At 39.2% G+C, this 25592-nt stretch overlaps 2 long non-coding RNA genes across 3 annotated transcripts in view; both read left to right on the top strand.

Moving 5' to 3' along the window:
* The first annotated feature begins 3894 nt into the window (after positions 1-3894).
* LOC147653297 (uncharacterized) lies at positions 3895-14967 on the top strand. 2 transcript variants are annotated; one of them, XR_015286613.1, is made up of 2 exons: positions 3895-4102; positions 8836-10644. It is a non-coding gene; the product is annotated as an uncharacterized LOC147653297 (long non-coding RNA). The 2 variants fall into 2 exon arrangements; XR_015286614.1 differs by lacking the exon at positions 8836-10644 and adding an exon at positions 14939-14967 and having other exon boundaries at positions 4051-4102.
* A 2871-nt stretch (positions 14968-17838) lies between these two features.
* Positions 17839-25592, top strand: part of LOC111929003 (uncharacterized) — a 32524-nt gene continuing 24770 nt past the window's right edge. Inside the window, exons 1-3 of the long non-coding RNA XR_015286596.1 lie at positions 17839-18984; positions 21261-21349; positions 23146-23297. This is a non-coding gene — a long non-coding RNA (uncharacterized LOC111929003). The remainder of the gene's footprint in view (positions 18985-21260; positions 21350-23145; positions 23298-25592) is intronic.

Genomic DNA, 25592 nt, shown 5'->3' with positions numbered 1-25592 from the left:
TTTGCGTGAGTGTGTGGGGTCACTCCGCCATTTTGTGTCAGGCTGTGGGGTCACTCCGCCATTTTGTGTCAGGCTGTGGGGTCACTCCGCCATTTTGTGTCAGGCTGTGGGGTCACTCCGCTATTTTGTGTCAGGCTGTGAGGTCACTCCGCCATTTTGTGTCAGGCTGTGGGGTCACTCCGCCATTTTGTGTCAGGCTGTGGGGTCACTCTGCCATTTTGTGTCAGGCTGTGGGGTCACTCCGCCATTTTGTGTCAGGCTGTGGGGTCACTCTGCCATTTTGTGTCAGGCTGTGGGGTCAGGCCTCCATTTGTGTGTGCGAACAGAAGCTGACTGAGGCTCAGGCAATGAGGCTAGAGCAGTGACATCCCACCTATGCTGATCTAGCCCTGTTCCCCCCACACTTCCCACCTGGCTGCTTGGAGCCACTCAGTAGTTCCTCTGGTCTCCTACAGGGACAAAGAGGAAGTATTAACTCTTCTGTATTTAATATGCAAAACAGTTAAAATAGCATATGCCGTATGGTTCTGCTTTCCTTACGAGAAAGGATGTGGTGAACTGAGGATGAAGCCCAGAGTTTGCTGATATTTTAAGACGAGATGATCAGATTTTAATTCTTCTCTATCCAAAACTTCAGTACGAGGCAAATGTACTGAAATAAATGCCTTTGAAGATGCTGAGGAGGTCACATTTGTTATTAACAAAAGTTTCTGAGCCTTAGCTGAGGTCCCTGCAGCAGTGATGCCGGAATGCCCATCCTGAGCTGTACATCCTCCGTGGAAAAACCTGGGATGGAAATGTACTGTGTGTGTTTTTCAAGGGTTCTGTGTTTTCTCACGAAGTGAAATCACTTATGGCTTCCCCTCTGGATTATATATCCTTAAAAGCAGCCATTTGTTTATAAATTGATAAAAGTCCAAGGCTTCTATTTCATAGATAAATAGTTTTTTATTTGGTAGTAGGTGATTATTCGTATTAACACATAAAATAGCATTCTTAAAAGGACCAGTATTTTCTGACTGAAAAATTTTCCCATTATATTCACTTTGAAGACAGAACTACACAAAGACTGGAGTTCTTACTCAACAGATGCTTATCACATTGCTTAATGCTTTATTTTATGGTCCATATTCATCATCCTTTTTGATTCTTAAACCTACCCCCAATTCTTTTTGAACATCTGGTGTTCTTTCTCTTCTGTGTTTGTAAGAGAATAATTTGTTTGGGTGAAGTGTTTCTTCTTGTAATGCTCTTAATCCCCATGGGTGCTTGGATCATAGGCAGGAGAGCAGGACTTCTGAGATTAAATGGAGAGAGGTTTGCAAGATTGTTTCATTTTCTGATAAATATAAATTTGTTCCTTCAATGACTTCATATGTTGGCAGCCTTTGACATAAATCTGCTGATGTTGAGAACTGTCCTTGCTCATAAAATTGTTCTGTAAACTGTTGATTTGTATGCAGATTTCAAGGTAAATTAAAAAAAACCAACCCAACCAACCAAACATAGATTTCTCTTTAGAGTGGGCATTAAACTGAGAAATATAGTTCATTGCAAATTTAAAAACAGTTCAACATATTCTTGCATTAGGTGTTTGCCACATGCCAAAGCATATAGATTTGATTTTTGGTAAGCACATGGTAGTGTGGGCATAATGTCATCTGAAGAGCTCCTGCAGCAGGTCTGAAAATACAGCTTCCATTCTTGACATCTCAGTAGAAGGCTTTAAAATCCTTTCTTCCTTTTTAAGTTGTAGGTATTTTCTAATACTTTTGAATTATGTTAATTTAATTTTTTTTTTTTTACTGTCATATTTGACAAAGAAATCGGAAGTCTGGGAACGGTGAAGTCTTTTTACAACTTTTCATTTTGCTGGTGCCTTGTCATCCTGAAACACATAGAGACTTACATGTATTTTCCCAAGAGATTGCCATTTCTCAGACAAGTGTTGAAATAGTAGTTGATGTCTTTAATAAGAAAATGGAGCCAGGGAACAGAATGAGTAAATTAAAACAGCCATTAATTTGATTCTAGATTTGATCTTTTAAAAAAAAAGTCTAGGCATGAATTAGTATTGAAAGAACTGCCATGATTACAGATTTAATCTTTGCTTGGGATCAGATATTTGAGATAACTTATAATTAGCCAGCACAAGTTCCACAGCTGGATGTTGACATAAATAATAGGAAATTGAGAAGTGAATCAAATAGCTAAATGGGAGATGGACTGTTTATGAAACAATTTCAGGGTGCAGTTGTTTTGTCCTCTGCAGAGAATGGGGAATCTTTTTTTGCATATAAAGTACAATTTGACTTTAAAGTATTTTTAATTTTTTCCAAGTTGGTATTTTTATTTGCTTCTTAAGTGGGTTAACTTTAATAATTGCTTATTGATTGCTCATAAGCAGTAGCTCATATGCAGTGTTCATATCCTTTGATTGTTTGTGTTTTCTGCCTTGTTAGATCACTATGGATTTATTCTACATCTTCTCCACTCTTGAGCTACCTGAAAAAATTTGGGTCATCTGTAAATTTTGTCTTTGTATTCGTATAAAATACCTGAAAGAAGTCATGCCAACAGCATTTATTCAGATTGTTTGGCATTCAAGTTTTCACTTGTTAAATACAGGGTTAAGTGGACTTAAAGTATCCATGTCATCTTCTTCTGTGTGACATTGGCCATTTTCCCAAGGAATGATGGACTAAAATGGGAAAATATATTAGCAATTTGTAAATATTTCTGTATTCTTTCTGTGCTTCTCAATTGATCTGTGCCTAAAAGAGGAAGGATGATGCAGCTTTTCCTCACAATTGTAATAAAAAAAAGGTGAGTGTTTGGAGAAGGTGTGTGTGGTGGATGTTGTGCTTTTTCTCAGTATTTTTACTGGAAAATCTAGTCCTTGTGGATGCAGAGAATAGTTGGGAAGGGCTGGAACAGGTTCAGAGAGACAGAAGTAACATTGTCCTCCCCAATATGATTTCTGGAGGTCCAACTTTTAACCCTGATTAAATGGAATTGCCAAAATATGGAAGTGTCATTGAGGGATTTGATTTCCTTCCAGGGTAGGTCTCTTAACCCTTCCGTGGTGAGAAATAAGGGAATGTGTGATTGGACTCTAAAAGTTTGCAGAGCAGGGAATAAGGCTGAGACATGAGTAATGTGTGGAATGAGTGATGTCGACACGATGACTTCAGTGACAGCTGGACACAGCCATCCCCTAATTTCTGTGCTTCAGAGTCTTTGTACACTATCACACGAGTTTCCAGCAAAATTCTGGAAGCAGTCAGGGTTTTGGAACCGCAGCTACTGGATGCTATAACTCACTGCATTTAGCATTTAACTGGCACAAGCTGAGTAAGTGTCTAACAATGTTTAATAAAAAATGGAACCATAACTCGGCACATTTCCCAAAGATCACTGAGGGGCAGCATTTCTATCACTGAGCAACTTCATTTAATTAGAGTTTTTAATTCCATTGAAGATTACTTTGCATTTTTAACCTCTGATGTCCTTGTTCTGATCTGATCCTTTTGTTCAGAAGTTATCACCAAACAATACATTTTACTAATAACAGTACAAACAACAGCTAACATTCCTTTTCACTGAGATTTGCTCAGCCACTGTCTGTCCAGTTCTTGTAGGTTTCTCAGGTCAGTTTGGAGGAATACAGGGAAGCCTGGCTTTGATCTCTTCTGCATTTTTATTGTTTGTGAGTAGGTCTGTGAAGAGAAAAAGTAGGGAATGTGGGGTTTTTGCAGCAGGAATTAATTTCAATTTACTTGTAAAATAAGGAGTATTGAGTAAGATGTTGGTTTCAAAGCCAAGTGCTGTGGTGACAGAGTTATGGGATTTTTCACATGAAGTTTTCTTCTTCCTTTTGGTCTCTCATCAAAGCTGTTCCCACTCCAAAGGCTGCTTCCTTGCCTCCTTACACCTGTGTGAGCACACCAGCTGCAAGACATGATCTAGTAATGACCCAGTGTCTGCCTGACCCTGCTGCTGCAGCTGGCTTTTACTTGAAGCTGCCTTTCCAGGGCACTGTTCTTTGTGCAAAAGTGGAGCAAAAGAAGAAATCTGGAGGTCCCTGACAGTACCAGCACAGGTATAATTTTAAATTGATACTGGGACTCTTTTCACTGAGGTGGCCTTTGGGCACAGATGATTTTGGTTTTGCTAAACTGTGTTGTATGCCACTGGATGCAAATGCTTAAAACTCATATAGTTCTGAGAATATAGGTTTTGCTCAGAACATTAGACTCTGCTTTTTCTTTCTTTTCTCCATTCTTTTTGGTAAAAATTTGTAGCCAAATTGGGGTACGTCATTCAATACAGAATAGTGAGAAATGTCACATAGTTTAAACCAAAGCATTTCCTTGAGCTAAAGGTACCTAAATTTAACCAAAATATGTGGGTGAGGGATCTGCTAGGATGCTTTGTATCAGATCCAACTTGGCCCTGCTCTAAAACAGTAATGGTAAAGGTGAAAAACAAGGCTCATTAGGCATCGGGAAATGAAATCTAACAGATTGAGGCTAAAAATTTTTAATGTTTACAAAAACATTGAGATTTATAAAATGTTTGTTCAGATGGCACAGCACAAATATTGTTTAGAAGCCATAATAAATTTTCTCTCCAATGAGTTTCAAATAGTCAAGTCCTATATAACATATTTATCCTTCCGTGTAAAACTGCATCCCAAAGTGTCAACCCGGTGAGACAGTTGTGAAACTTAGCTTTTTATTTCTGTTTATTATGTGATACATTATAGTAGAGTCTCATGGAATAGTTATAAACTAATTCCTAATACTACTTGCCTGAATTATTCATTTGCTGTGTTGCTGCCATGATTTTGGGGCAAAGGTGATAATGCTTAGCTATATTTCTAGCAGTTCTTAAAAATAATTGGATTAGAAATCATGCGCTGAGAACCTACTTATTATTCTCAACGGTTCAAGACTTATGTAAGTGTTTTAATCAAGCAGTAAATGATGTATATCTCAGACTGCTTTCTTTCCTGGGTTTTGAATTGCAATTTTGTAAGCACTTGAGCACAAGCCTTTTCATTTGGCACAACAAATTTCGGTAGCATTTTGCCTTTCTCATTGCTCACGGTAGGAAATAAAGCCCAGCCGTTAACGTTCGAGGCAAGGCACACTGTGCTGTCTGAAGGAATACACAGAATTAGCGCATCACTGAGCTAATGCGACCAGAATTAATCCAATACACCTGCAGAATGCCTTATCCAAATCACCTCTAATTGATTGCTGTTGGTGTTTGTCTGGCTGGCTAATGGGAGTTCCAGTTTTTAGCCAGGCAAACAGCCCCGGTGTGTGTTTTCATTGGAGCTGCCGTGCCCGCATCGTGCCGCACCTGCCTGCTCCCCAAATGCTTGTTAGAGCTGTCATATACTTTTATGAGGACGGGAGCAATGTTCTGGCAAGCCAACTTGACTCAAATTGTGCTGGGACGTAAAACATGAAGAGCCACTTGTGATTGCAAAGGCAGTAAGTCTAATTTGATTAGGGCTCCGGTGACGCGGCGTATTATGGACGCCGTTTGTCATTCCTCACCAGCGCTCCTGGAAGGATCGTGTGGAGAGGAGGTGCAATTGGAGCCCGTGAACATGGCTGGCTCCTTCCTCACTCAGAGGCAGGGCAGGGAAATGCCAGGAGATCCTGATCAGTATTGGCTTGAAAAGAAAAAGGAGCAGGAAAGGCAGCAACCAGGAATTAATTCCTGCCTTCTGAAATGAGGGAAAAGTTTTCAGTGGGAGAGTGAATTTTCTCCTTAAGAATTATTGCTGCCTGTCAGCTACTAAAAACTCCTCCATTTCAAACCCCCAAACTCTGTTCTTAAACAAGGGGGCCTTACTTTCAGAAAATGTTCTTAAAAAAGCTTCCGTGAGTTGCCAAGCAACTGGGCTTGGACAAAAAGGCCAGAGCCTCAGTTTGTGTATTTCTGAGTGTACATTTGAATATAATATCTCCCCTCATTCTTCATAGCTGTGGGTCAGGGTAGTGTCTGTCAGGCAGATTTGGTGTTGTGTACAGAGAATTGAGCTGATTAAATGATTTTACAGAGATGGCAAACATTAAATCTTCTGTCAGTGTCAGTACGATAACAAAAATATCTCCTTGTGGCAAATTGCAAGGGTTTTAAATTTTCCATCTCAAGCATCCCACTGGAATATGTGTTTGAGATTTTGTTTTCTGCCTTTTAGTTTTTAAGTGTCTTAGTGTATAAACATTGCTGAAAGGCTTCATTAGCAGGCTGTGAATAGTGGGAGAAGGAGCAGGATGGAAAAGGGCCCCTTATCCTCTTTTTATGGTTTCTTATTTTCTGGAAATAGTCTCTCTCTTTTGACACCAAAGTATCTTTGGGATCACTACTGAAATAGCTGGAATTTTTTGCTACTGGACTTCCATGAAAAGATGACAGTTTGAGAGAAATTTAGGATTTTCATAATTATATAAAACAATTTAAACTGTTACAAAAGTATATAATGTGTATATATATACTTGTATTCTTCATTTATGGTAAAAATGGACAATGCTATTTAGATTCTTGTATTTTAGAACAAAAATAAGTATTTATAGTTGGGTGAATTTCTCCTAGAAGCAATATATGTCATGGGATACTCCTCAGTGCTGATGGATTAGAGCTGCTTTGAGAAATAAGGGTACATGAATAGAAAGATATTTATGCTTGGGAAAACACATGGTATTTGAGATATCAGCAGCTTGGTGTTGCCTCCCTGAGAGCTCTGCTCAGTCTCTTCTGTTGGCAGTCGTTCTGTCCTGCTTCCATTAGCTCCCTTGCAAGGATCATGCTTAAAAGTTATGGGAACAAGCAGAGTTAGGTGAAGGAAGAGCAGAAACCTGTATCATCAATATAATGTAGATGTTGAGTTCACCTTCCAGTGGCTACTGGTAGAGAAACAGCCTTAATTCTTCAAAAACCAAGTGAGGTCTATTCTTATGGTTTTGGAGGTTTTTTTGATAAATAAATTATACTGGATATTTTCAGCAGACTATTACAGCTTTTGAAGCCTTGTGACGTGCATTTTAATTATCACTTACCATCCAGTGCATTGAATGTTTTTAAGCTTGTTCAATGCATTAAAGCAGCAACTGTGTTAATAAATTCTTGTCACTGATTGATATTAAATGACATGTAGCAAACAGTCCATCTGTCTCTCTTCTGTCATCCCATGCCTTCTTTCATGTTTCCATTACAGTCTGTAACAAATAGTCTGATCATTTTGAGTGACATTTGGGATCTTTATTGGACAAGACATTTCAAGTGCATCTGTCTTCTGACTGGTTTATAGCTGACAGCTCTAACAACAGCTATTACCTTCCAAAAGGCTGCATTCAGAGTGTTCTCCATATTCCCCTTCCTGATTTTCTCTCTGTTTTTCAGAGTGCCTGTTGCTGACATTTCTTGATTGTGTTTTTTTTTAAATCCAGACACTTCTCTTCTGTGACAATGATGATGATTTTATCACTATTATGCTGAGTCCAGCTGTATCTGCCTCTTGCTCCAAGGTTAATCCTGGTCTCTTTAGTCTAATCCTGGTTCTGTCCTCCCTTAGCCTTATCACTTCTGCCCCCTCCTATCTCTGCGGGTGTAGCTTTATTCAGTGCTCGGATTCTACAACTTGTGTATTACACAAAGTCCCTGGAAGCCCAGAGCAGAACATCTAAAACCACCAACTCAGCAACAGTGCTGGATGTTTCTAATCCACGAGCCATCACTGAGAGCCACACCATGCTCTAGTTGCTCTTATCTCAACTTGCCGTGAAATTTCTGTGCAATTGTTGTCAAATCTGATGGCTAAACTACAAAGTCAGCAGGAGGTTTTCTTCTTATCCATTCAGTTCATGTTATGCAAGAAGCTGAAGACAGAACCTCTCCTTCCCTCAGTTATCCGCTCGCCATCCCACTGTTGGATTTAATTCTGCTAATTTTAGCCATCCATTTTTTGGGTGGCCACAACAGTTGCCCTTGTCTAATCTCCTCATTCCCTACTGCTGGGAGGTGACAACTTGCGAGGAGTCACACTGCTGAGATAAGCCTGATGCAGAAAATTATTTAAATTGGCAATAATCCTTTCTTGTGTGCAAACCAAGCCTTAATGCTGCTGCTGAGGATGTGCTGGATTAATTCCCTCTGTCTGCATGAGCAGAGGCAGCGGCCTGTGCACAGCAGAGCCAGGGAAACGCCTCCAGCCGCACCGCCTCAAACCGGAGCTCTGTGCCGTGCCGGGGCTCTTGCCGTGTAAACCATGACATCCTGAGCTAAGAGATAATGGATACACTGACAGGGGATCTCTTGAAATCCCAGCAGTGCTACGATAAATACAGCAGCACCTGAATACCTTCCTGGAGCATCCAGACCTACTTTCTTTCTTAACTTTATTTTGAAAGTTTCTTTGAGTATAATTGAGCTGGCTTTAAACCATAAGCAAATTTTGCACTTAAGGTGAGCAATAGCCATTAAGAACACAGTCAAGCCATTGTCATAGGCAAATCAAACTTAAAATTAATTTTAATTTAGCTATGTGGAAAAAAAAATAGAGTCCTTACCTGTTTCCCTTGTTCACATCAGCCAATTTAGTCCACAAATGCAGGACGGTTATTGCTGGTGACTAAACTCTAGTGTGATTTATTGTGTTCTGAGGTTGTACTTCTCTACTTTAAATATTAATATTTCATTATTACAACACTTCATTTCCAACTCTTGTGGAGAACGCAGCATCATGCATATTTAATTTTTCAGGCAGACACATTCCCTATACACAGGAGTTTTTAATGGCTTATTCCCTTGTTCCAGAGGGAACCCTGGGCTGGAGGATTGGGTGGCTCGAGGGGCCAAGCAGAGCTTTCCACTGGATCCCAGCTCTGCTGGGAGCCGTCACTCAGCTTGGTAGAGCCATCGGGTCAGTGTGAGTAAACATTGTATTTTCTGGTCTCTCCCCTCACAGGCAGTTGTGTCACACACACACTTAGGTGGGTGTAAAGTGACTTGCAGTGGCACCATGGCATTTTGTAGCTGTTGTTGCTCTAAAAGGTGAACCATCTTCAATCAGAACAACTCATTTCCTTAAAAAAATTCAGCCATGGGCCTCTGAGATTTCTTAGAGTAGCTCACCACTTTATGGAATAAACACATCAGCAGAATTGTCAGGTGCCTACTGCATTGTATAAGAGCCTTTGAATACCTTAAGTGTTTGTAGGGACCTTTGTGGGATTGTGAAAGCATTAAAAAAAAAATCAGGCCAAAATGTCTGTGGCCCACCTCGAGCTAGATGACAGAGAGTGCTGTGAGTTTTCAGCTTTAATTGCAATGTGTCCCTTTTACCCTCTCCCTCAAAACACAAGTCACGTGGTAAGAAGTCAAAATATAAATATCTAATGAAATAAAATATAAAATAGGTCTGAGTCAAGTTACCTTTTAAATCCAAGGAGCTCTAGTTGAAGGTCACATCATTTACTCAGTTTTAGCCATAAATCTCCAGATCAATAACAGAGGTTGAGGCCGATAAGGAATATTTAACCTTTGGCAAATGCCTCTATCTCTTTTGTATAGACCTTAAAAGCACAAAATTCCATCTCTGTGTGTGCCTACAGTTTTTACCCAAGGAAGAAACAGAAATGATGTTTATGTTAGGCAAAATGTAAAAGATGCAATGAACGTATGTGCCAAAATATTCCCTTACTCAAAATTGTCTCTTTATTTGTGGGTTCTTACAACTCACAGCTATGATTTATATATATACAGAGGGTCTTTTAGAGAAAAATTTATGTACTTGTATTTTAAAGCATATACAAAAAGAAAATAATCAGGATGGTTGACATTGGAGGATTAAGGGGAACATGACATTGGAGGATTAAGGGTAACATAACATTTCTTTTGCTGCTCTTCAGTGCTCCTCAGAAGTGATTTATCTCTTTGGCTGCTAAATTCAAAACCTAAAGCATTTTAATTCAAGATGACTCAGAGAGAATTGTTTTAGTTATTATTTTCTGTAACACTGAAGGAAAAGATAAGGCTTAGTACTTTTTTCCTAGTTTTCTTTGGTTTTTTGTTTCAATTAATTAAAACACAAACCTTCACTCAAATTATTTTGCAATTTAGCATGTTACTGGTTTTCATCTGACTGACATGTTCTACCAAAAAAATAGTTAAATAAATGAAGTGGCAAAATTCCCAAAGTGTTGCAGGAACCAAATGCTGTTGCTGTTGCCCTTGAGCTCAGAACTTCAGGTCACTGATGTGTCTTCAGTGGATATTAAAGTTGGGAAGAAGAGAAAGTTGTCCAGTTTGATGCCTGAGAATACCACAGGTCTGAGGAGAAGCACTTCAGAAGACGGTAGGTAGACAACAGCCTGAGAGTTGCAGCTCAGGTTTCTGATGGGTTTGGCCCATCACAGAGCAGAATGACAAGCAGCAGCCACAGCATTCTAGTTTTTACTTTTGCTTTGGAAAGTTTTTCAAAACAAAAAGGATTGAGGAATTTGTCCTGAAGTAGCCAATAGTATTATAGTGATAGATGTAAATAGGAACCACCAACCAGGGATAAAGTTGCAGAGCAGCTCCACTTAAGGTGGAGAAAATACTTGGATGAGTACATGAGAAAAATCAGTAAAAACCCAGAGGTGGCAATGGGAGGAGGGGGCACGACCCCCGTGAGGACTTGCTGTTAATTTCTGCCTTTGGCCCAATGTGTCTGGCTATGGCCCTGTCCCTGGAGACTGTTCAGTACTGCAGGAAGAGACCTTTCAGGCATCATACCCTGAAATTTAAACCCTGTCAAGGGAAATTCAAACTAGAAAAGATTAGGACTGAGAATTCCAGAGTTAAGTTTACAAAGTAAGCATGTTTATCGCTTCCAGGTGAAGAGAAAGCAAAGCAACATTAGAGCAGTCATTAACTCTTCTTTTTATTTGAATGGAAGTATGGAAAATTGCAAGCCAGACTTCTGTAGACTAACCCAAAAAGTGTGTTGCCTGTTCATGTGTGTCCCTCACCTTTTATATCTTTGAGAATCTGGACATTAGGAATTCAGTTTGGCATCTTTAGTGTGAGTATTTTCAGGCCAATAAAGCCTCACTGAGCTGAAGCTGAGAACACCTTCAGGTGAGGCATGAGCGAGAAAAGCACCTACTTAGGATATCAGTGTCCCAAGGAGGAAAGCAATAAAGACTGTGGCTCTCATCTCTCATATCCAAGCAGGCAGGACTCACTCTGGGCACAGGCACCTGTTTAATAGCTTTGGAAGTGGCATTAACACAGGTGCAAAGTGGGCAGGAATGTGGAATTGCCGTCGCTGCCGAGCCGTGTAAAATGTGCTGTTACCTGTACCCACCACGGATGGTACCACATTTGTGTAGGCTGCAACAGGAGCCACCACTCCCTCACACATATCCCATTCATTTAGAAAGTGGGAAGGAATTAAACTGATTCAGTGGGAAAGCTAAAAATTCATTTTCTGCAAGCAGCTTATTAGGAACTTGGAACAACAAAGGTCATGAATGCATTCCCTCATTTACCTCACTTTCACTCCTCAGCAGTGCAGGATCTTCAGAGTCTCTCGAGGTTCTACTGAACATCCTTGTGAGAGGCCCTGAGAGAGAGCTGATGAACTGAAAAAGAAACAGAAGTAGAGAAATTTCTGCTCCTTAGAACCGATTTGCTATCAGAAGAAACTCAGTTTAGGCAATTGTTTGGAAAAAAAAGCCCTCTCTTCTAAAAATCAGTTAGAAAATAAGCTAAACTGTCTTCCCCTATGATCACACAGGTATCTGAAGGGAAAAAGCCAGAGCACATCAAATGCAATTTGCAACATATCCTGGGTACAATACAGCTTGTTCTGCCATCCACTGAAATCAATAAAAACCTTTCACTGATGTTAATGGCTCAGGATTGAGGCCTCAGAGTGAACAGCTGTATCCTGATGATGCAGTTGTGCACTGTCTTTCCAAGCCTGGCAGATATTTCGAGGCAAAACAGGAAAAGGTACCAAATAACTCATTTGCAAAAGGTTAGAACAGCGGAAATCAATTTGGAAAGCTGTAGCTTTTTTTTTTTTAGATTGTTATTTGATCATGGAAGATCAATTTGAAAATATGCATTTCTCAAGTCTAAAAACTATGTTTGCGATAACTGTGTTATGCCTTGAGTAATGCAGGACTTTGTGTAGGTGGAATAGAATCAATACTTAAAGGAATTCAGGGACAGAAACCCATCTATTTGCCTTAAAAAAATCTTGCAAAAATTTATATTGGATTTTTTCTAACTTATGTTTAAACTTTTGACCCAAGTACTAGATACAAACTCATAAATCTCTCAAGCAAATAATAATAATAATAATTTAAAAAGTGGATAATTTCCTGTTTACTTAAAATTTCTAAAGTGGAATATGGACATGTTTGTGAAATATTCTTGCCCATTATCTAGGACTTTTTCTGTAGTATCCTGAATTACACAACTGGAGCACTCTCAAAATTGACATATCAATTAAGTTACTGTAAGTGAAGATTTTTTCGGATATAGTTTTTTTACATGGAGTTTTGTGACTGTCTGCAAAGATAAGAATGGCAATTTATTTTTAGCCTGCTATAAGAAGAAGGAAAAAAAACCCCAATATTTGGGCTTTTTTTTTTCCTTTAGGAAAACAGGCAGGTGAGTGAGTTACTGACCAGCCAAATGCTGAGCTGTTGTTAAAGAATCCAAAATGCCAGAGCTTCAGCAGTGTCTGGTGAAGGACACGGACCTGTGAATGAAGAAATACTCCCACAGCTTCTATTAAACATCCTTTTTCACTGCTAAGCACCTGTTTTATGTAAGCTCATGAAAAAATTCAGTCATGACTTAGCTGCAAGTCTGTTCTTTTTCATTCACTCGAGGCTCGCGGGAAGCAATCACGGAGGAAAGAAGCTATCAAAATATTTATGAAAAATGGAGCCTAGTGCTTGTCAGATGCCATTTCAGAGCCCTGGGAGGCACCAGCGAGAGCACACGCTGTGCAGGCTTCTTGAGCAAGGTGTTTATTCTGATCCCAAATGCCTTGGCTGATGGTGGAGCTCCCTGAATAAATCCAGCTCAGTGTATCTCTTGCTGGTTGTTCAGCATATTTTTTCCCTCACTCTGAGCACAGATTTGAGAGATTTATAGGAGAACAATTTGCTTTCTGGCGATACAGCAATAGTAGCAACGTCAAAACTTGGTGGGAATTTTGTATTTGAATGTCTAATTGCACTTCCTTTGATTTGTCACTCTGTCTAAATTCAGTGACTCCTCACAAAGGGACAGGAGCAGGGTAGTAGAACTTAAACTAATTGTGTTGTTTCCATGTTTGAATGTTCATCAGTAACTTTTGAAACCTTGCCTTCTTTTCACAACAGGAAAAGTAGTAAGCACTGAAATTAAACTTATGTAGTGGGTTGTGAAGTAAAGCAGCCTAACACACTTCAATTGAATAATGGCTTGTGATGGAACATAAACTATTTTTTTTGAAGATGCTTCCATTTCTATGTATTCAATTCAGAATATCTTCCTTTACAGAAGTTGTCATTAATATTGATATTGATCTTAAAATCCGTGTCAAAAACTGTGTCAGTCAAAATCCTGAGATCCTTTATAAAAATTTTCCAGTATTCATGTCAGTTTCTGTTTTTTTAAAAGAAGATTTTAGCTAAACTTCAGTAAGCCTGTCACCGGCTGAAACACATACAGGGCTCTGAAGTGCAATTTTATGTATTGTCTTTTCTGTGTGTGTGAAGAATATTTGTACTGATCCCTTTTTTGGCAGTAATCACTTGCAAATGCTCACAGAATATTTTAGGTAGTTCTATGTTTTCTTTTGTTGTATCAGTAGCTTTTTGCTTTAAGTGCCTGGTAATTTATATGCTGACATTTGTAAAAACTGGAAGACTGGTGACTTTCAAATACTTTTTGTGAGCTACTGATTGTTGCCCCAATTTTATCCCTTGGAAAACAGTAATATTAATATTAATTATAAAACACAACCTAAACCAGAATGTTTTTAACCAAATTTAAAGCTCCTGGTGTAGAGCTACTAGAGTGGTTCTCCCTTGTGCTGTTATTGTAAAACACTGATGATATAAAAGCCTTAAAATTGACAATATCAAACTCTAAAACGCTGATAAGGATTTAGGTACATATGTATTTATACTCACACGTCTGTGCACACAGCTTGTTTTTGCTTTATGTTTAGTGAAATACCCAAATTGTACAATATAATTGGCAAAGGAAATGCTAAATACGGCCTATAAAAATTATCTTGTTCATAAATTTGCCTGGTATTGTAGAAATCTGTACAAGTAAAATATATTCACTATGATATTTTTATCTCTTCACAGTGATATGGCTTCAGTACCTCAAGGAATGAGTATTTTTATTACTGATGATGTATTTCTTTCACTGATTAGTGGAGATTTGATGTTACCATAAGTATCAAAAAAATCTTGATGCACTCTGTTATAAACCTGCATATTTCAGAAATGGAAAATATTGAAGATATAGGATTAAAAAGTGAATAGACATTTTTTGTACAGCTAGATAAGAGCTGGAATGCTTTTAGTATTCTCTGCTGCACCTCAACATCTGCTTGCAAATCCACAATGTGTTTGAAAGAGTTCTTGGTCAGAACTTTTCATTGGAGCACTTTGTTGTTTCCTCCTTATGTTTATATCAATCCTTGGCAGTTTTTAAACTATTAATTGGCTTTCTACCATTCTCGTGTTTGGTGACTTCTTAGAATATTCTTATTCCTCTGTTGAGTCAATCTTGAGCAGAAAAATGCAAATGGACTTGCATGAAAGAGTATTTGGCAGAGAACTTGCAAATTAAATAGTAATATTGAAAATTTAGATGGAAAAGCTTGCTTTTACAATGCTCTCTTGATTTCTAGAATTTCCTGCCAAGATTCTACCGGAGCCAGGATTTTGCAGCTTGTGTTTTCCCTGTGGAACCAGGGAGGAGTTCCCAGGCATGGTCTGACTCCGTGCTGGAGCAGCATCACGGCTGGGAAGTCAGATTCCCCTGAAATTGGGATGCACAATTGTTCCAGAAAAGGCCTGGCCTAAAGGTAGGACCTGCTTCAGTGGTGTTTTCTATTGGCTCATAAGCAACTTGGGAGGTAGCAGTGCTCCTTTTAAACTGTGCAGAACACAGGGATATTCAGTGTGCAGAAAGAATTCCAGCAACTTTGGGGTAAATCAGTAAATGGAGCTGTTTGCATGAGAGCACTTTGGCTCTTCTCAGTCACCATGAAGGATCTTCTCTCTCTTGAAGAATCAGCTGCTGTGGTAATTGCAGAACTTTCCATGCAAAAAACCCACATGTCAGAATATCTGAACCCCTTGGATGTGTCCCAGTGCTTTAAAAGTCTCTGTATAACGTGGATGCTGAGATAACCCAAACTCAGAGGAAAGAGGAATGATCAAAGTAGAAGGCATTAGGGGCAGAGTAGATAGATGGAAAGGAGAAGAAACTCAGACAGAAAGCAGCAGCTCTGGGAGAAACTCACTGTGAAAGTACAGCTTGCTAGGGAGAGCTTTGGGGTCTTTTAGGGTTAATTCTCTGTATTTTGAGAACACAGTACTCCTGAGATTCAGATGAAGAGCCCTATAATTTTGGCTTCTCATGTAGCATTTATTACACCATCTATATTGTATCATTATACAAAATTTCCTCCTGACTGCAAGAAATCTTCTGTGCTAGGGTGTCATTACATGCATTATTTTAATTTAGAAATACTTTTACTTGCTTTTACTCAGTAGTAAATTCAGTGGCTATCTGAAGACACATTCAGTGTCTGGACACAACATTTTCTTGGCTACCTCACCAGGAGAAGCAAGGACAGCATGCCTAAAGAAGCACAGCACATGGAAGTGATCTGGAAGTCACAAAATATGCAGTTAGGCTTTCTTAGTGTAAAAAGTTAGTTAAGCTTTAACCTCGCCAGAAAACTCATTCACGGGACTGGTGTGCATTAACAGCCCAATAGTAGTTCAGCTGTCACTTCTCTAATTTAGTCTGTTCCACAACTGGAGATCTGTGAATTCAGCAAAATTGAATGAATGCTGGTCAGAACATTTAGTAACACTTGATTTTTATGCAAATTTCTTTGTGTGGGCTACCACAGACCAAATAATTTAAAATATCAAAGTTCCTAACAGGTGATGCGAAGAGTGTAAGCAGGTGGATTTCCGAAGGCCTAATAATAAGTTTTGTTGTTTTTTCACCGGTTTGTTTTGGTTCTTTAATCAAAAATCAGACTGCATGACGTGCTGCTGCTGCTGCTGCTGCTGCAGTTTTTTTTACCCCTCTGAAAAGTGGAGAATTATGTTGTTTGGTTGAGCTTGTTTTGTTGATGCCATCTATTTACTGTGCTGAAAGTCCCAGAGGCAGCTGGACCAGGTTTTTTTGTGACAGAGGATTCACATATAAATTTCTGTGACATTAAAATAGGGTTATTTATTATTTTTTAAAAATATAATGAGGTTTTGAAATAGGAGGATGTAAGCTCTCAGGTACCATTTGAGCTACTGATATTGTCATTATATAATCCTGGTAGGCTCTAGACATAGAAAAAGCTGAAAATGGATCTAAGAGCAGCAACAAGAGGAAAAGCACAATGGTGCTTCCAAAAGTAATTGGTCAGGGGAGAATTATTGCAAACCCAGCTTCTTAATGGGAGGAAAGTGCACAGGAGGCAGAAATGACCTGGAGATGACAGTGCCTGTAAGAACAGGGTGAGCACTAACGATGCCACATTAGGGGTGGGCTCAGCAAACAGACAGTGCCCGTTTGTGGCACCACTGAGGCAGCTGAACACGCCCTTCTGGCAGCTACCTAAACGGAAAGAGATTAGCACAGGATGCCCAGAAGAGGGAAAAAATCCCCAGGGAATGGAATAAAATTGTTAGAACAGTTATGTTTCCTTTAGGTAGTGGTATTTTAAAACTTTCTGCTTGTAGAACACACTGAATTACATATTTGGAAAAGAAAATACAATAAATTCAGTTTTAGAAGTTCAGACTATATGCAGAGAGAAAACACTTAGGGATGTTCTTTTTCTTTTCATATTTTTTTTTTCCACTCCAAATACTTTAATCAAAAAATTATATTTTTAACCCAAGATGAGTCTTTAAATACTCACATAAATATATGTGTGAGTGCTTGTTATTTTTAAGGGCTTTTTTTTTTCTAACTGCTAAATTACTGATGTGTTGTAATCAGCAGTGACTCAGGAAGAAAAGGAGACTGACTCATGGATCTAATTCAAGTAGCAGTGCTTGCCAACACTTCTGGGAAGGAATTTCTTTCATAAAGTCTCACTGCAAACTTACCATTACCTACCCATGTTCTGTGCTCAGTTTCCATAGCGGGTTTCAAAGATCCATCCCCACTGGCTGGTCTGAAATGATGAAGTGAACTGCAAACAAAACAATGGATTTAGAGTGATTCAGTCAGGTGTTGAGGCAGTCTCAGAGTCACCTGCAGAAGTTAGAAATCATTCTGACCCAAGGAGATGTCCCACACCTTAAACTAGGAGCTCTTCCAAAAGCAGCAGTGTCAAGCTCACTCTCGTGACAAATACTGGAATGCAGCTGAATGTCACTGGGGAGCAAGGTATTCTATATCAGACCTACATAATGAATGCAAATTGTTTTTTTTAAGATCCAAAGGGGAAAGCATAAAAGGCTACAAAAGCCTTAATTTATGATTTGTTCATTTAAAGCTTCAGACCATTAAGTAGCCATTAAATCACTATTTTATATTCTGCTAAGTGCATCTCTATCATCAGAATAAAAAGATTGTTTTAATTCCCCCTGTATCAAATAAAACATTTTAATTGAGAGCATTTGTGATAACAAATTGACTGGAATTGGAAAGTAAATTAATGCTGGGCTCTGACAACAGAACATCTTTGTGATTTTGCTTTTAGTGGCTTGTATGTGCATGAACAGTTACATTATACATATATTTATCTGTATTTAGATTTCAATTACAAAGGTTCTACCCCAGGTAGAATTTTCATTGCACTGATAAGGTTCTCCAGGTTCATGTGAGTCACACTAACTTTTCCTGTGGAGTTCAAATTATAAGTTTTTAAGTCTTTTACCCTTAGCCTCACTGGTAAGGACCTCTATTACTTAGGCTCTGTCCTAAAATGGGGAGTAGATGCAAGCAGATGAGAGAAAATTGCACGTTTTCCTCCCTTTGGATATCTCAATGTTTGTTTATATTTCCATAAAGACTAAAATGTTAACATCTGCCTTTGGCACACGGAGATTTCAAAGAACATTGATTTGGAAACACATTTTGGCATATTTAGCATTTTAGATTGCTCTTACACGCTGCATTCCTGCAAGTGAACTGGTTCCTTTTCTTTCAATCATGAGCCTTCCTACTGCCAATATTGCCTGGCCTCCAATTTGCTCTGTGGGGCTGAGAAATCCCTCTCCCAGGATGAAATAATTGGAATGTGTGTAACTAAATAATGACATGCACAACTCTGCAGCAAGTTGAAGTTCTTGTGCCAAAAATGTCTGAATTCCCAGGTGGAAATATTCTAAGAAAATGCAGTTGACAATCACTGTTTTTAAAGCAAAATGTGTTGTCCTGTTTAATATAATAAATTGTGGTTAAAGCAGAACCCAATACTGAATTTTCTGAAGAAAACTTTGGCGTTAGGAAAATACCTTGAGATGCCATTTTTGGGTAAAATTGTGTGTTAATAGTTCAGAAACTGATGCATCTGGAAAGGTGACCCCGTGTCCCCCAGGAGAGGCTGGCTTGCTCCTGTAATGGCTATTTTCTCATTTGCACGGAGGTTCTCAGCATGGGGAGGAGAGAGAAGGGCTGGGGACAGGATACCTGGAGCACTGTGCAGCTGGGAAAGACAAGGAAAGGGCAATCCTGCACATCCTGGCTCACACACACTCCCAGGTAAGCAATTACTACCTTGGGCCTCTCTGCCAGCCCATCTGGCCTCGCCTTAACTTTGGCAACTTTTCTGTCTGCAGCTCCTCCACCTTCCCCAGTGTTACTTCCCCTCACAAGTTTCTGCTTTCTGGCTTTGCCTTTCCCCCAGATCCTCCCAGTTATTGGGCAAACAACAGCAATCACAGAGAATCCCTACGCAAGATCGTGCATTTTCATGTCTGTTTTATGTGATTATTCAATAAGCTGTTAAAATCTGCCTTTCAATACATTTACTTTTAATCTGGTTTTAGTGGCCCTCCTGCTTAGCCATATGTGAATAATTCCTCCAGCAATTTTCAAATTTGGTACCTTAAAATGTTTTTCAGCCTAATTCAGAGTGGGAGGCAAATGTATGCTCTCCCTGGGAATTTAAAGAACAATTATGGTTCATAGTGTGAAAGGGTATTTTCAAGGCAACATTTGCTCATTCCATTAAGATACTGTATTATTCTTTTTCTGAGGATTCCATTAATCTGTATTTGTCATTTATACAGACAGGGAATGACTCTGAAAGTGAAGGCTTTTATCTGGTTATCTATTGATGGAAAATCACCCAGCACAGCACTTGGTTTTTCCTCAATATTTTTATTGAACTTGGAGATCCAGCTTATAAAACTGTGAATACTGGAAAGCAGAGAGAGGAATGTTGTTTTTAAAATGATAAATTGTAGTTTAAATATTTCTGACGTGCATGTTTTCATAGTATTTAATAAATATTTGATTTAATTAAATTAAAATTAATTAAATATGGATGCATATTTAATTATTTTACACCAGATTCTAAAATTTCAGTGACTGAAAACCAGATTTACACATATTTTTCAAGTGTCATAGAAAAGACTTGACTCTGAGTTGAAGATTTTTTTCTTTGGTTTGGGGAGTTTGGATTTATTTGGTTTTTTTTCCCTTTAGCAGACCTTTTTGTTTCTGCACATGAAAAATCAATCTCATGTTGGAAACTTTCTCTCCTAAGACTCCCTGCCTTTCACTTTAGGTTATCCTCTGAGCCAAATCCTGCAAGATTATAATTGATTTTAAAAGTCAGCAGCGAAAGTATTTGATCTTGGGGTGACAAACAGTCAAAGAGAAGCCTTCAGGATCAGTGTTAAACGTCAATGAAATTACATTCATGCTAGGATAGGCAAGTTACAAAAATTTAAATCCTGCTGTAATACTGACAGTAATAAATGGAAACTCAGCAAAATGAAGCTATTAGTCAACAATGTGTAATGTCATAAACTTGAACAAATGATTACAGAGCAGCTCAGGCCCAAATTAAAACCAAGCAAGCTGAAACAAGCAATATCATTGAGATGGACAAATGAATTTATCTGAGTGGATATAATGACACATTAGAATGAAAGCCAACGTTTTAGGTGATGTGTTTAAAATAATCTGGACATCATCACTCAAAATGGGCAACAGCACCTGCATGCACTGCTGCTTGTACCTGAATTTGGAATGTTGGGGTTGGCTTTTTTTTTTCATCCTCTTGTGGTGCTTAAAAGAATCCATACAGAGAACTGAAGAGAGCTTCACAATGTTCTCATGAAAATGTGCAACTAATGTAGTGTCCAGAGCACCTAAAACAATGCTGGTGTGCAGAATGGCAAGGCAGCAAAGAGCAAGGCTGAATTGAATTGACCTGGCATGAAAGAGCAGAAAGCAGCCTGAAGGCACTTGGCCATAGGAAGGGACTGTAGGATGCTGGAAGCCTCTTGACACAACCTCAGAGAAAGCAAGCAGGACACTGCTTCCAGGAAGGCAACCTTCTACTGCACCTTTTTGCTTCCTGACATAAATAATCTGCTTCCAAATACAAATAATGAGAGAAAAACAGGTGTTTTCTGGGAAAACAATTACATAAATAGCACAGCACGTAGTGTTGTGTTGTAATCTTAGGTGCAGCTTGTTTCCAAACGATGCAAAACAGTGTTGAGGGTTTTTAATGACGAATCTATCGATGCCATAGAAAGCTGCAATTTTTCTGGTAAGGTCAAGTGTTCCAAATTACACCTTGAGCATCGTCAGCAAATGAGGCAGTGAGTATAGTGCTGATTTTTCTGCAGCAAGAATGCTAAGTGGAAGTGTTGGAATAGTCCAGCTATGATATATAAATATATTGAGATAATTAATGCTGAAACAAAAATTTCAAAGTATGCATTAAAATGAGCGCTACCACTTAAGTCATACAAAGTTTTAGTATTTTTAGTAATTAGGTGTTTTTTGCTTTCTTGAAGGTTTAGAACATCAGATGACTCTTAGCAGATATGAAATGCTTCTGGAAGCCAAACAGTGGTTCTGTTCATACCCTTTGGACCACCCTGCTGTAAGTTACCAATCCTCGTTAAAACAGAGTATATATTATTACTTTGTAGTCTGAGAGCCTCTGAATCTCCTGCCTTTTCAGTTTGCCTACTTTTTTAAGTGGAAGCATTGGCTGCTGAGTTTTATGTCTCATCCAAGATGTACTTTATCAGGACAGGCCTGATTTCAGTTGATTTCATAATTTTTTTCCCCTGGAAGTAGGAAATGGCATGCAGATCTTTAATCTATGTCCGCTTCCCAAAATTATAAATACAGGTATGAAACTCAACGTAGTGTGTTTGAAGTGTAGCTGTGTAATAGAGGAGTAGAAACTCAAGTGTGGATTTCATTTTCATTCCAGGCCCAAATATTTAATCATCTCAGATGAAAAGTAGCCCACTCAATTTAGTCCACTCATGTGCTTCACTCAGTGGGTGTCTGTCAGGTACTTGATCCCCACTCTGGGTGTTGAAGGGCTCTGCCTTCCTCCACAAAGCAGCATCAGTCCAATTCCATGTCCTTCGTTATGGGAGCTTTGTGCGGTCTGAGAGCAGGGAATTACCTTTGAGAAGTCAATAGTCATGACTCCAGCTTGCATTATTCACATTCATGGAGCGCCTTCTACTAGTGCTCACAAGATGATTTTTAAATCTTTCATTAATGCTCTGAAGTCTAGGCCTGCTCAGCCCTCATCAAAGCCAGTGGAAGATGTTTTATTGACTCGAGGAAAGCTGGCTGAAATCAATGGCTTGAAGGTCTGTCTGCCCTCATTCCTCCTTTCCTTTCTTCCTTCCGTTTTCATTTCTGTGGTGGCTTTCCTATCTGCATCTCCAGGTGACACAGGGAGATAGGCACTCAACTCAGACACAAATGACAAGCCAAAATAAACTAAACAATTCCCATCCTCTTATCTAACATTTTCAAGCTTGTGAGATGTTTTAGAGGGCACTTGGGTGACATGGAGCCAGCTGGTGCCCTTGTAGCACTCTGACTTGGCCATGTTTTCAGTCCTGTTTCCAAGGGCTTTCTGGTTTGGTTTTTTTTTTTCCCCTTGGTTGTGCTAAAAGCTGCTTGTTGCCTTGACAAATATTTGTTTCCAATTCCGTGTATGTAAACATCTAACATAAAATTGTCTCAGGATTCAGTATGCGGATGACTGCTGCACTTCTGTTTACCGGAGTTCAAAACCTGGGCAAACAGCAATTTGTTTGGGCTGAATAAGTAATACCTTATTTTGGAGGGCCCAAATAGCCATGTAATTATTTTGAATTAAGAAATTACCATATCATTTCAGGCTCATTACATGGGTATTTATTCTCAGCAGATTATGTGCAGGCTGTTACAATAGTAACTAGTGTAACTTTTGTTTGGAAAGGGGAACAGGGTAGTAGTGAGACGAGGAAGGGGCCTGTGGTGAGCCTGCTGTCTTTGCAATGAGAATGCCACCCCAGAAGTGTGGAGCTCCATTTTCAAGTGGAAAAGAGCTATTGTTCTTCCATAACGTTTTAGTGAAGATTTATTATGCAAATAGCAATAATGCACTATTTATTTTTGTTTCTGTATTTCACACAAGGAAACCCATCAGCTTTGTGAGCTCTAACTCAGCTGTTGACCCATTGGCAAAGTACTGCAATAGTATAAATAAAAATCAGCCAACCTGGGTAACAATGCCTAGGACATGTGTATTCCTAGCAGGCAGTAGGTGGTTGTAATTCCCTGAGGATCAGCCTTGACATCAGATGGGATGTCCATGCCTTTAGGACTCTCTAATAGAGCAGCTAACTGGCTTGTTAATGCCAATTCCCTTCATTTTCTCAGTGTCCATCGTGTCTGTACCACACTGCACTGCAGTGGTCTTGTCATCCAGGAGAGCCTGACCCTGGACAACCGGATCAACAAGCTCTGAAGAGCCTCCAGTCCTCAATTACCTTCCAGCCCTGACATCCCCAGTCCAGCTGCCTCAGACTAGAGTAAGATCGCTCTTGGTTTCCCTTCATGATTATAAATGCTTATTTAATCTCTCTAATCTTCTTAGCACCAGCACACAAAAACCTGAGAAATATTTGTTGTGAGGTGGAAATTCACCTTGTTGTGAAATAATTGCTTCTAAAGTGTTAGTCATTCATGGCATGGCTCTAATTACATTATACTTAGGGGTTCCTAACACAACAGACATTCAAATTTACCCTGGAGCACTTTTTTTTTGCAGCATTGGGTTGGGAAGCTGTAATTTGAATAAATGAAATGAGTAACCAAAGACAGACTCTGCCTCTCCCCAGTATGTCTCATTGAAAAAAACCAAAACAAAAAAAGTGTTGTTTAGGTAATTAGCAAGATGCTGACATAGTGCAGGAAGTGTGCAGTGGATATTTTGTGTTCCAGCTGAAAACAAATTAATAAGCAGATTTCTGTTTAGACAAAGTAAGTTCATTTTCAGAAGGGAGAAATTCTTATTTTTGCAAGACCAAAGGTAAAAGAGGCAGTGAGAGAAGAAATGTTCATGAAAGTTGTTTATTTGTGAAAGGGAAAGCCACAGCATTGAAAAAGCCCTTAGGTCTGTTATACAGCTGTGAGACCCCGGGTCTTAGACTGGAGGAGATAATGACTGTCTGCTGCTCAGCACAAGGGAAACCAAAAGTAGGATTGAGGCATGGCAGTATTTTGCTGGGATACACAACAACAGGAAATTACAAAATTCTACCTTGGCCTCTTCCCTGTTTTCTCCTCCACTCCCATGAAGTAATTCCATCCAAGCTGCTTTCCTCAGCTTGACAATTTGCTCCCTGTCACCTAGTCAGGGCTTTGCTGGAAGTCACAACTCACTTCTTATTCAGATTCAGTGCCATCTCCTGCTTTGGTCTCATCCCTTTAAAAAACTGGCTTAATTTCAGGTAATTAATTCAGGTCAGTGCATTCCTTCCACAGATGGTTGGAAGTAGGCTCTTGTCCAAAGGCTTGGATGATTTGCATGTCCAGTGAGGTTGGGCTGATGTTAAGGAGCTGAACGTTAACCAACTCATCTAAATATGAGCTAGTGAGGAAAACACAGCTACACATCTCAGGCTGGTTTTTAGGGAAGTCAGTTTAGTGACAGATGATCCCATACATGTGAGATGAGCATCTCATTCCTTCTTGTTGGAAAATTTACCTGTAGAATAAAAATCTATGTATGCCTTTACCCCACCCTCAAACTATTCTTGATATTTTCTTCCTGTTCCAAATTCCTGCTTTTCACTGCTGGGAAGGAGAAGCATTCTTTCAGTGTCCTTTTCTCACCCCTGGTATTTTCCAGTTCTCTTAGAAAAGGTACAGGGAAGATGTGCACTTTCACAGTGACCCTTCACAATATATATCAATAGATGGCAGCAGCTGAACCTCCTTGGAAAGAACATCCCTGGAAAAATGTCATAATTGGCTTTTTCTGTAAGACAAAAATGAATGCACTCTTTATGGGTTAAAAAGAGTGCAAGTTATTTCATAAATCAGGGTCAAAGGACAATTTCCCTTTTTCATTCTCAAAAGTATTGATATCCAGAGTTGCTTAGAATAGCAGCAAGTTTGCTTGAAGCCATACATTGAAAGACTCCACGGGTTTGGAACCGGGATCAGAAGCCAGGATCAGTTCAAGTCTATGAATCTTTCATTGGAAGCTGGTTGGAGACTTGCTGCTGATGACCTGGCCATGATTGTCACCTACAGAGTATCAAAACCTGCACTATAATTTAGAGTCAGGAAGTCTGGCATCCCAGCTTCACCTGGGGACTTTCCCAAATGTTTTCCTAATGCCAGCATAAATAATGTACTGCAGACTCATAAATACAACATAATTTAATTTGTTCATAGTATCCTGTATTTGATCATGTCTATTTTAATATCTCCAGCTTATATGGAAAGAGAACTTCAGAGTACTCTGTAATCACCATTGTTTTAATGGAGTAGCTCCAAAAAGCTGGTCTGTGAAATCAGTAACTCAAAAATTTGATTATTTCCTACAGAAAACATAAAACCAATGAAATTTATGATTGGAAGTTATGAGATTATTTAATCCATTCCATTTCAGTGAGGCAGAATCAAGAACATGCACATCTGGTCCCTACATGCTGACCAAAAGCAATAATGTTGTCTGGCCAATGGAAAGGATAATTGTCCAAAATCAGTGAAGGATTTCCATGACCCCAAGCCCCAGTCTCCTTCAGTGGCAGTTTATTCTTCTCCTTTCAGGGCTCCTTATTTTCCTGTTGTTATTGTATTGCTGCAGAAGTTTT

The sequence above is a fragment of the Cyanistes caeruleus genome, chromosome 5, assembly GCF_971803275.1.
Source record: "Cyanistes caeruleus chromosome 5, bCyaCae1.hap1.1, whole genome shotgun sequence".
Classification (NCBI taxonomy): domain Eukaryota; kingdom Metazoa; phylum Chordata; class Aves; order Passeriformes; family Paridae; genus Cyanistes; species Cyanistes caeruleus.
The sequence above is the reverse complement of the archived record's forward strand: the minus strand, read 5'-3'. Positions and strand labels throughout refer to the sequence as shown.